This window comes from Ornithorhynchus anatinus, chromosome 2 (genome assembly GCF_004115215.2).
Source record: "Ornithorhynchus anatinus isolate Pmale09 chromosome 2, mOrnAna1.pri.v4, whole genome shotgun sequence".
In the NCBI taxonomy this organism is placed as follows: domain Eukaryota; kingdom Metazoa; phylum Chordata; class Mammalia; order Monotremata; family Ornithorhynchidae; genus Ornithorhynchus; species Ornithorhynchus anatinus.
In genome coordinates, this window is record NC_041729.1 from 163,840,927 (window position 1) to 163,850,425 (window position 9,499).

General features: G+C 41.6%; 1 non-coding gene across 1 annotated transcript; it reads right to left on the bottom strand.

Annotated features, from left to right (window-relative positions):
* Positions 1-267: 267 nt before the first annotated feature.
* Positions 268-405, bottom strand: LOC114809375. The gene has a single exon (XR_003757162.1). It is a non-coding gene; the product is annotated as a small nucleolar RNA SNORA7 (small nucleolar RNA).
* Positions 406-9,499: the final 9,094 nt, after the last annotated feature.

A 9,499-nucleotide genomic window follows, 5' to 3' on the forward strand; every position in this document is an offset into this window, starting at 1 on the left:
AGGGGACAGTAGAGGAACAAAAGATCCCTGTCCATAAGGATCTTTGTCTTATGCTATCGAATCATTTCTGACCCATAGCAATACCATGGACACATCTCTTCCAGAACGCCCCGCTCTCCATCTGCAATCGTTCTGGTAGGGGATCCAGAGAGTTTTCTTGGGAAAAATCTGGAAGTAGTTTACCATTGCCTCCTTCCATGCAGTAAACTTGAGTCTCTGCCCTGGATTCTCTCCCATGCTGCTGCTGCCCAGCACAGGTGAGTTTTGATTTGTAGCAGATGGCCTTCCACTCGCTAGCCACTGGCCAAGCTAGGATTGGAATGGACAGGCCTTGGCTTCACTCTCCCTCCCGTAGTCAAGACTGGTAGAGGACTAGAAACTCTCCAGATGCGACCCTGAGAGGGGATAAGGATCTTACAATCTTGTAGATTTCCTTCCCTAAATGAAGTAGTTTGGGCAGTATTGAACCCACACACCTAGTCCATCCTGATAAAAGAAACATCTTTTTTATTGAATAATTTTATTTTTTTAAATTTATCAACTTGTGTGAGACACTGATAAATCTTTTTCTCTCTAAAGAGAAGGGAGAATAGGAATTGAATCACCCCATTTTACCGATAAGGAAACTGAGGCAGAGAGACGTTAAGTGACTTCCTCAGTGCTGACCCATTACCAGAACCAGTGATTAGGTGCAGCTCTATAGAAATACCGTTTATAACGGCATGCAGCAATCGAGCAAGCTATTTTGGAACTATGCATACATTAGTGTTCTAATGCAGCATGATACAATAATGTGTGAAAAAGTATACGATCGCACCTTGTTTAAATTTGCAGTTTTTGTGCATAATCTGACAGTGAGCTCTTGTCAGGAGAAAAGAAAAGTTTACAGAAGCATAAAGATCAGTGCCGAGTGTGTTGTTCAGATTGTTCTGGGTGGAATTTTTATAATTCAGTTTTGTTTTGTATCACTTTAGGAGAGATCAAAGGTGGACGTTAAACTCATTTTGTCAAATTTTCAATGCAGCTCAATGATTTCTTTCACCCGATGGAAGCTAAAACAGTGTCTGTCTGTTTATCTATCTGTCTGTCTATCTATCTATCTATCTATCTATCTATCTATCTATCTATCTATCTATCTTTCTATCTATCTATCTATCTGATATATATATGTATATGTGTTTGTGTGTGTGTGTGTGTGTGTCTATATATAGATCCACTTGAAAACATAAAACTTCTGTTGTGTTCCTCATTTATTGGTCTTTAGAAAGTCAGACAAAGGAGACTATACGTGCACCTTTAGATATAATGGACAAAATAACTTACGCAATTAGTATTTTCTATGATTGAGGCAATTAAAGGATTAGGGAACCACAACGCTAATCCCACGTTGGAAGAAGCTTCAGAGAATGGAACCATGTGGACTATGGAGTCATCTCTGTAGAGTTGACTTCTGATTTTTTAAAATCTCTCACTAAACCATCTGTCGTAGCGTAGTCTCATCTATACGTGGTGATTTTTCATTTTTACTGGGAAATGACGGGCTTCAAAGAGCAAAAGGCAAGGGTGCCGCCATTTTGGATCTCTTCAACTCAGACTTGAAACTCTCGAGTCTTGTTTGGGATGAGGGAAACTGAAAGTCCAGCTCACAGAACTGAGAGGCAATTGTCCCCATCTTCACCTTAGAATGTGCACCTTATCAGGCGTGGTTCAGTGGAAAGACCACCGGCTTGGGAGTCAGAGGACGTGGGTTCTAATCCCGACTCCGCCACTTGACTGCTGTGTGATCTTGGGCAAGTCCCTTAACTTCTCTATGCCTCAGTTACCTCATCTGTAAAATGGCGATTAAGACTGTGAGCCCATTGTGGGGAAACCTGGTTACCATCTATCTACCCCAGCGCTTAGAACAATGCTTGGCACATAGTAAGCGCTTAACAAATACCATAATAACAATCATTCTTATACTATACCATTCTTACTGTATGGTGGCATACACACACACACACACCCCATACCAATTATCACTATTATTATTATCATCGTTATCTTTATTGTTTATTTTATCATTAGCATGTCCATTACAGGACTCATTTTGGGGTCATTACAAAATGGGAGATTGGATGCTCATTATTTTGTTATCTTTTTAATGTGGAGATCTGGCATATTACTCACTACTCTACGTGCTCACGAACTTGACCCTCAATGAAAAGAGAATGAAAGCCAAGTACAACACGTCACGCTCTTCCTGCTCTTCTTCCTCCTCCTCCTCCTCCTCGACTTCATCCTCCTCCTCTTACTACTTCTACATGTCTTCAAAATAATTGGACACATGCCACCATTATTCTTTTCAAAATGGAGTTTAGAAAGGTTAAAATAATATTGACGGAGAACTTAAAGTGTATTAAGCAGCGATGAATGCCGGTATATCATCTCGTTATCATCTTGGTTTTCAGGATGGAAATTTCCAAGCATTCACTTTCTTTGCCCTGTGAAAACATCTAATTTCTAGTAATTGTGACTTCCTTTTAGATGGAGAGAAAAGAAAAGCAACCTGGAGCTTGATAAATTCTATGTTGGTAGCCCATTTTTCTGTTGGAGCTGGAGAGAGAGATGGTCGTCTAATTGATAATTCAGTTAGGAGATTAATCCAGATCACTGGTTGCCCAAATCTGTGACACAGTCTCTTGGTTCAAAAGAGAGATGACTCTCAGCCTAATTACAAGGCTTCTGGACAGAGAATTCACATGAAAGCTCCTTTCCTTTCTTTTATTTTTTTTTTTGGTATTTGTTAAGCACTTACTATGTGCCGGGACGTGTACTAAGCAATGGGGTAGATAAAAGCTAATCAGGATGGACAAAATCCCTGTCCCACATAGGGCTCACAATCTTAATCCCCATTTTACAGATGAGTCAGTCAGTCAGGCCATTGTATTTATTGAATGCTTACTATGTGTAGAACACTGTACTAAGCTCTGGGGAGACTACAATATAACAATAAGGAGGCACATTCCATGCCTATAACAAGCTTACACTAGCGGGGAGAACAGATACTTATATAAATAAAGTAATTGAGGCCCAGATAATTTAAATGACTTGCCCCAGGTGACAGAGCAGACCTTGGAACGTTCCTCTAATATTTTGTCTTTCTATATGAAGATTTCTAAATGGGTTAACAATTGCTGTGTATATCTGTCTCTACAGGGCTAGTTAGATAGATAGGTAGGTAGGTAGATAGATAGATAGATAGATAGATAGATAGATAGATAGATAGATAGATAGATATACACACTGATCTTAAAAGATAAGATTTTCTGCCCTTGTTTTAAATGAGCTATAACTGGCGAGTCAGAAGATAAAGAGATGTCCAAGATAAAAGAGGCTGATGTACAGGGATCAGAGAGACAAGGAATGTTAACAGTCACAGTGGCCATTTGATTTGCTTGAGAGAGAGAAAGTCAACTGAATTAAATGGATGATTCTGTCTTGGATTACCCAGTAGACCTTTCTTTCATGGAGCAGATTAAGCGGCTAATTGTCAAATATCCACTTTGTTCTATCTGTACAGATGGTAGGCAAGGAATGTATCTACCAATTCTTTTTCATCGTACTCTCCCGAGTGCTTAGTACAGTGCTCTGCACACAGCAGATGCTGAAGAAATAGGATTGATTGGTTGATTGACTGATTGATTTGGGCTATTGTCCGATTCTATTTATCAATAGTCATCAGTGAGATTTATTGAGCGCTTACTACTAAGCGCTTGGGAGAGTACAGTACAGCAGAATTAGCAGACATGTTTTCTGCCCATAACGAGTTTACGGTCTAGAGGGGGAAACTGACATTACTATGAATAAATAAGTAATTTATAATGAATCATTTAAAGATATGCACAAAAGTGCTGTCAGGTTGGGATTAGGGTGAATATCAACTGTCCAAAGGTCACAGATCCTTGTGCACAGACAATGCAAAAGGGAGAGCGAGCCAAGGAAAAGAGGACTTAATCGGGGAAGGCCTCCTGGAGAAGATGCGACCTTAATTATTTCAAGAATCTTGAAAACAACCGGCTGACATGGGCAGTGAAAACCAAAGTAGTCACCCCACTGGTGGCCCTGGTAACCACTTCTGGCTCAGTAATCAAATCAATCATTCATTCTTTCAATCGTATTTATTGAGCTCCGAGTGTGTACAGAGCACTGTAATAATAATGATGACATTTGTTAAGCACTTACTATGTGCCTAGCACTGTTCTAAGTGCTGGGGGTGGGGGGGAAACATGGTAATTAGGGTGTCCCATGTGTGGCTCACAGTCTTCATCCCCATTTTACAGATGAGGTAACGGAGGCCCAGAGAAATGAAGAGACTTGCCCAAGGTCACACAGCTGACAAGTGGCAGAGATGGGATTAGATCCCATGACCTCTGACTCCCTAGCTCGGGCTCTTTCCACTGTGTCATTATCATTATTTATTTATTCTTACATATGGTCGAATAAATGGTAAGCATTTGAGAGAGTAAAATACAACTGAGTTGGTAGATATGTTCCCTGCTCACAGCAGGTTTGCAGTCTAGAGGAGCTACTAGATTTTATATTCTAATTCTCATCTGTACATTCTTTCCCAGCACTTAGAACAGTGCTTTGTGCTTAGAAAGAGTAATGATAATGTTCATAAATGAAGATTGAATGAATGAATGAACGATAAACTTCTGTTATTTTTAAAGGCGTTTGCTCAGCGCTTACTTTGTGAGAAGCAATGTGGCTTAGTGGAAAGAGTCTGGGGTTGGGAATCCAAGTTCTAATCCCGGCTCTGCCACTTGTCTGCTGTGTGACTTTGAGCAAGTCACTTAACTTCTCTGTGCCTCCATTACCTCAGCTGTAAAATGGGGATTAAATGTGTGAACCCCACATGGGACAACCTGATTACCTTGTATCTACCCCAGCGCTTAGAACATAGTAAACATAGCGCACATAGTAAACACTTTTAACAGATATGATCATCATGATCATCATCATCATCACTAGGTGCTGGGGTAGGTATAAGGTGATTAGGTGGGACACAGTCCATGTCCCACATGGAGCTCACAGTCTAATCCCCATTTTCAGATGAGAAAACAGTAGCACGAAGGAAGTGACCTACCCAGGTCACACAGCAGACAAATGGGGCAGTGGGAATTAATACCCAGGTCTTCTGAAAGCCAGGTCCTTGCTTTAACCACTAGGGAACACTGCTTCTCAAGAAATCTAGACTCTTTCAACAGAAAAGAAAAAAATTCTTCTTTCCTTTCCCCATTTTAAGGTATTGGTATTCCTTCAGTGTAGGGGAGCATTGGCTTCTAAGGATAGCTACAGCTCCTCCTTTAAATCAGTCATTCAGTAGTATTTATTGAGCTTTTACTTAAGACACTTTCCCTGCCCACAACAAGCTTATAGTCTAAGGATGGGTTTTCCTAACTAGATGAAAATAAGTAAGCGTGTGAGAGGTTCCGTATTGTTATCTTCTCTTGTTTTGAGGAAAAAGGCATTTTAGTTGAGGGAATGTACTATGAAAACATGTACTACGTTTTCAGTTTCCTATGATATTTTTGTTCTTCTCATAAACAGTCATGGTTTTTTTGATAGCAGGTATCATACTTGAAGTCCAATCGAAGAGCAAATATAGCCTTCTGTTTTTTTTTTTTTTTGTGGTATTGTAGTGAGCGGTGAGTCATTTGGGTTTTCTAAAGTTTGAAACAGATAAGAAAAAATCATATCAATTACTCATCATGAGAGGTAAACTCAGCAAGTCCGTGTGTTAGCATTATTCCTAATAGTGCTAACAAAATGGTCACATTTCTTACTTTAGGAGAGCTTAGCTACCAGCAGATGTTTATACACAACCCCAAACATCTCCTTACAGCCCAATTTTGAGGGGAGAAATTTGTGGCATGAAGGCTGCAGTTGTAACCATCGTATTTCAAGGCAAATCTACTTTACAGAACTGCTTGGCCTTCATATATTAAAAAAAAAATAGCTTGGCCACAGCCTTAATACCAACCCATGCCAACATCTGGCAGGGAGATGGAGATCTGGGAATTTGTTGCTTGAAGCCACGGAACAAAGTGTTCCGATCCGACCGGCAAACAGAGACAAGAACTGGAGCTGGAATTTTCAGGAGCAGAAACGTCTTAAGTGCCTGGAAAATTGGCCAGTTGAGTCACCACGCAGGCACTAAAACCAAACTAATTTTAAGCAGGTCAAAGTTCAGAGATTCCCTCTGGAATTCAAAAGGTTTTTTTTTCTTTTTTTTTAAAGAGTCTCATGTTTAAGTGAAAAGGGTCAAAGTTGATGGACTGTTCCAATTTTTTGCATGCTTTCCCTTAGCTGGAATTAGCATGAGGAACTGTAAGACTGGCACTTCCCCGTTTGGCTGAGAAATATTTTAGAGCAGTGAAGGCAGTCGGTCCAGAGAGATCCACGGCGGTCTTTCTCTTCAAAAATGTGTGAGTTTGGGGTAGCGGCGGTGGTGTAATGCTTCAGAGCTTTGGAGGATATTTACTTCCTCTTAGATCTGGGTAGGAGACTAGTCATTTTAGAAGAAAGTTATCCCTCTCTGTCTTGCGTCAAAAACTTCCGAAGAAATAAAGAGAAACTTCTATCGAAGGAGTAATGTGACTGTGGAAACGTGCCGGTGATTCCAGTTCTGAGCAGACCAGAGACAGGGAAGAGCTCGGATGCAGGGATTATTCAGAATGAGAGAGTTTCTACACGCAGAAGGTCACAAAGGTCGGAGTGAACAGGTATGTCTCGGGCTTCAGGATAACCGGGTCGCGCTCTCCTCAGAGTGCTTCTTCAGCAGAGAGATGTTCTCCCTGGGACAGGAAAGCGTGCTTAGTACAGTGCTCCACACACAGTAAGTACTCAATAAATAACAGTCGAATGAAATAACGATCCAACGACGTTAGAATTGCAAAACGACACCAGTCCGTCGAGAGGTCCCGGATTCAATTTTCGGGGGTCAGCACGTGGATAGGTCTTGATGAAATCCCATTGTTCGCCAAGAGAGAAATCCCTCTGAGCAGAGCAGGACTGGTGAGTTCGACCTCAGGTGGGCAAAAGCTAGAGATACCCACAAGAAACGCTACACAAGTCTCATAGCTTAGTCGAGGTTAAAATACCTTTTTGTCTTTTGTGTGGTCTGAAGATAGGTCAATGTGGCTTAGTATGGTGCCCCAGAGTTTAGTACAGTGCCTAGCGCATAGTAAGTGCTTAACAGACACCATCATCACCATCATCATCATTAGGGAGAAGATCATTTTTGGAGGGGAGAGGGTGGAGGAGGCGAAAGAGGGTGAAAACTCATTGAAATAAGTTCAGGCTAGACCCTTGAAAAATGATATTCTCTGCTTCATGAAGGGAGTGATTTGTCCTGTCAAACTGAGAGACAAAAAGCAGCTCAGGACACCTGGGAAGTATGGCTAATGTGTAAACTGTGCTAATTACTCCCTAAACCTACCTTACCCTTATTAGTGGTTTGATTTTTTTCACAATACACTATCTGGTACAATTTGTTTTTTTCATTTTACACCCATAGAATCAGTGGAAAAGATCCCTTTAATTTTACAAATGCCACTTAACCGCAGCTGAAATCACTTTAGGGATTTGGATTTTGTATTCTGTTTACTATATGTCTCAAGTGGTATGAACTTAGTAGTCTCTGTTTATCTCTAAGCAGACAGTTCAGTTCACACACCACAACTTTTACCGTGCAGATAATAGCTTCCACGCCAGGGAGAATTCCGTGGGAGAAAAGCTGTATGTAAATACAATATATTTAGCTAGCAGCGAGCCCAAGTTATGCTCAAAGTTTAGATGTGGAGAACCTTGTATGAACCTGCCAAATGCATTCCCCATCTGTCATGGCAACCGGGCCTAGTGGAATGAGCATGAGATTGGGAGTCGGAAGACCTGGGTTCAAGTCCTAGCATCGGTAGGGGCCTTCTGGGTGACTTTGGGTGAGCCTCTTAATCAATCCATCAGTCAAATTTATCGAGTGCCTTCTTTCTGCAGAACACTGTGCTAAGGTTTTGGGAGAATACGGTATAACAGAGTTGGTAGACATGTACCCGGCCCACAACAAGCTCGCAGTCTAGAGAGGAGCATGCAGACAATTTAAAGTCCGGAGCTTTCAGTTGTAAACTCTCTGGGCCTCTTTTTCCTCTGTAAAATGGGGATGAAAAATCAGGACCCCTGCCTGGGTCGGAGGCAGTGTCCGATCTCATAATCCCTTATCTACACTGGTGTTTAACACAGAATAGTGCTTGCTACTCATTATTATTTTTGCTAATAATAATAATATTAGTATTGGCAGAAGGCTAGGAACTGAAGCTGGTTTTCTACTTACTTGCTGTCACCTACTCAAGATTGGTTTATAATTTCTACTTTCGGTAATAGTAAGAATAATAGCGGTATTTGTTAAGAGCTTACTATGTGCCAGACACCGTACTAAGTGCTGGGGTGGATACAAGTAGTCAGGTTGGACACAGTCTCTGTCCCACGTGGGGCTCACAGTCTTAATCCCTTTTCCAGATGAGGGCACGGAAGCACAGAGAAGCCAAATGACTTGTCCGCGGTCACGCAGCAGACAAGCAGTGGAGCTGGGATTAGAACCCAGGTCCTTCTGGTTCCCAGGCCTGTACTCTAACTACTAGGCCACACTAGGGGTAACACTACGATTATCTCCCTTTGAATGTCACCTCTTTGCTGTGGCCCACTGAAGCCAATGTGTTTGAATGGAAGGGGAAATTTGAGAGTGGCAGATGAAGAAAAAGAAATGACGAATGTTTCTTTCTTTCATTTGAGCATCTGCTCTATGGCAAGGTGAGGGCCACAGCAGCAGTGTTGCTTAGTGGATAGAGTACAGGCCTGGGTGTCAGAAGGACATGGATTCTAATTCCGACTCCCTCACTCATCTGCTGTGTGACCTGAGGCAGGTCACTTCACTCCTCTGGGATTCAGTTTCCTCATCTGTAAAATGGGGATTAAGAGAGTGACCATTATTATTATTATTACTATTAGTTCTGACCCACATGAGGCCCGGAGAACAGAAGGCTTGAGAACCACTCACTGAGTTTCACACGCTCTTCGTGGTGGCTCAGTTCTTTAAACTGGATTCCGGTGCAAACTAGTTCATTTTCAATCATCTACGTGTGATGAGGCAGGTGTGACTTCTGGTATTTTCAATCGTTGTGATTTATAACTTGCAAATTACTCATGTGTTTGGTTTTCCGCAATCCACCTGGTGGTGGGAGTTTTAATTAATTGCTGCTGCTATTCTAACTCCCCCAAGTCCATGCCATCCTCTGGCAGGAAATTTAGGGGAACCCTGTTGGGGGAAGGGGGATATTGACAGGAGTCCAGTGTTTTATCCTCGAATGTCTCCTTTTCCTTATCTCTAATAATAATAATTATTCTTAATAATGATAATGGAGAAGCAGCATAGCGTAATGGATAGAGCACGGGCCTGGGAGTC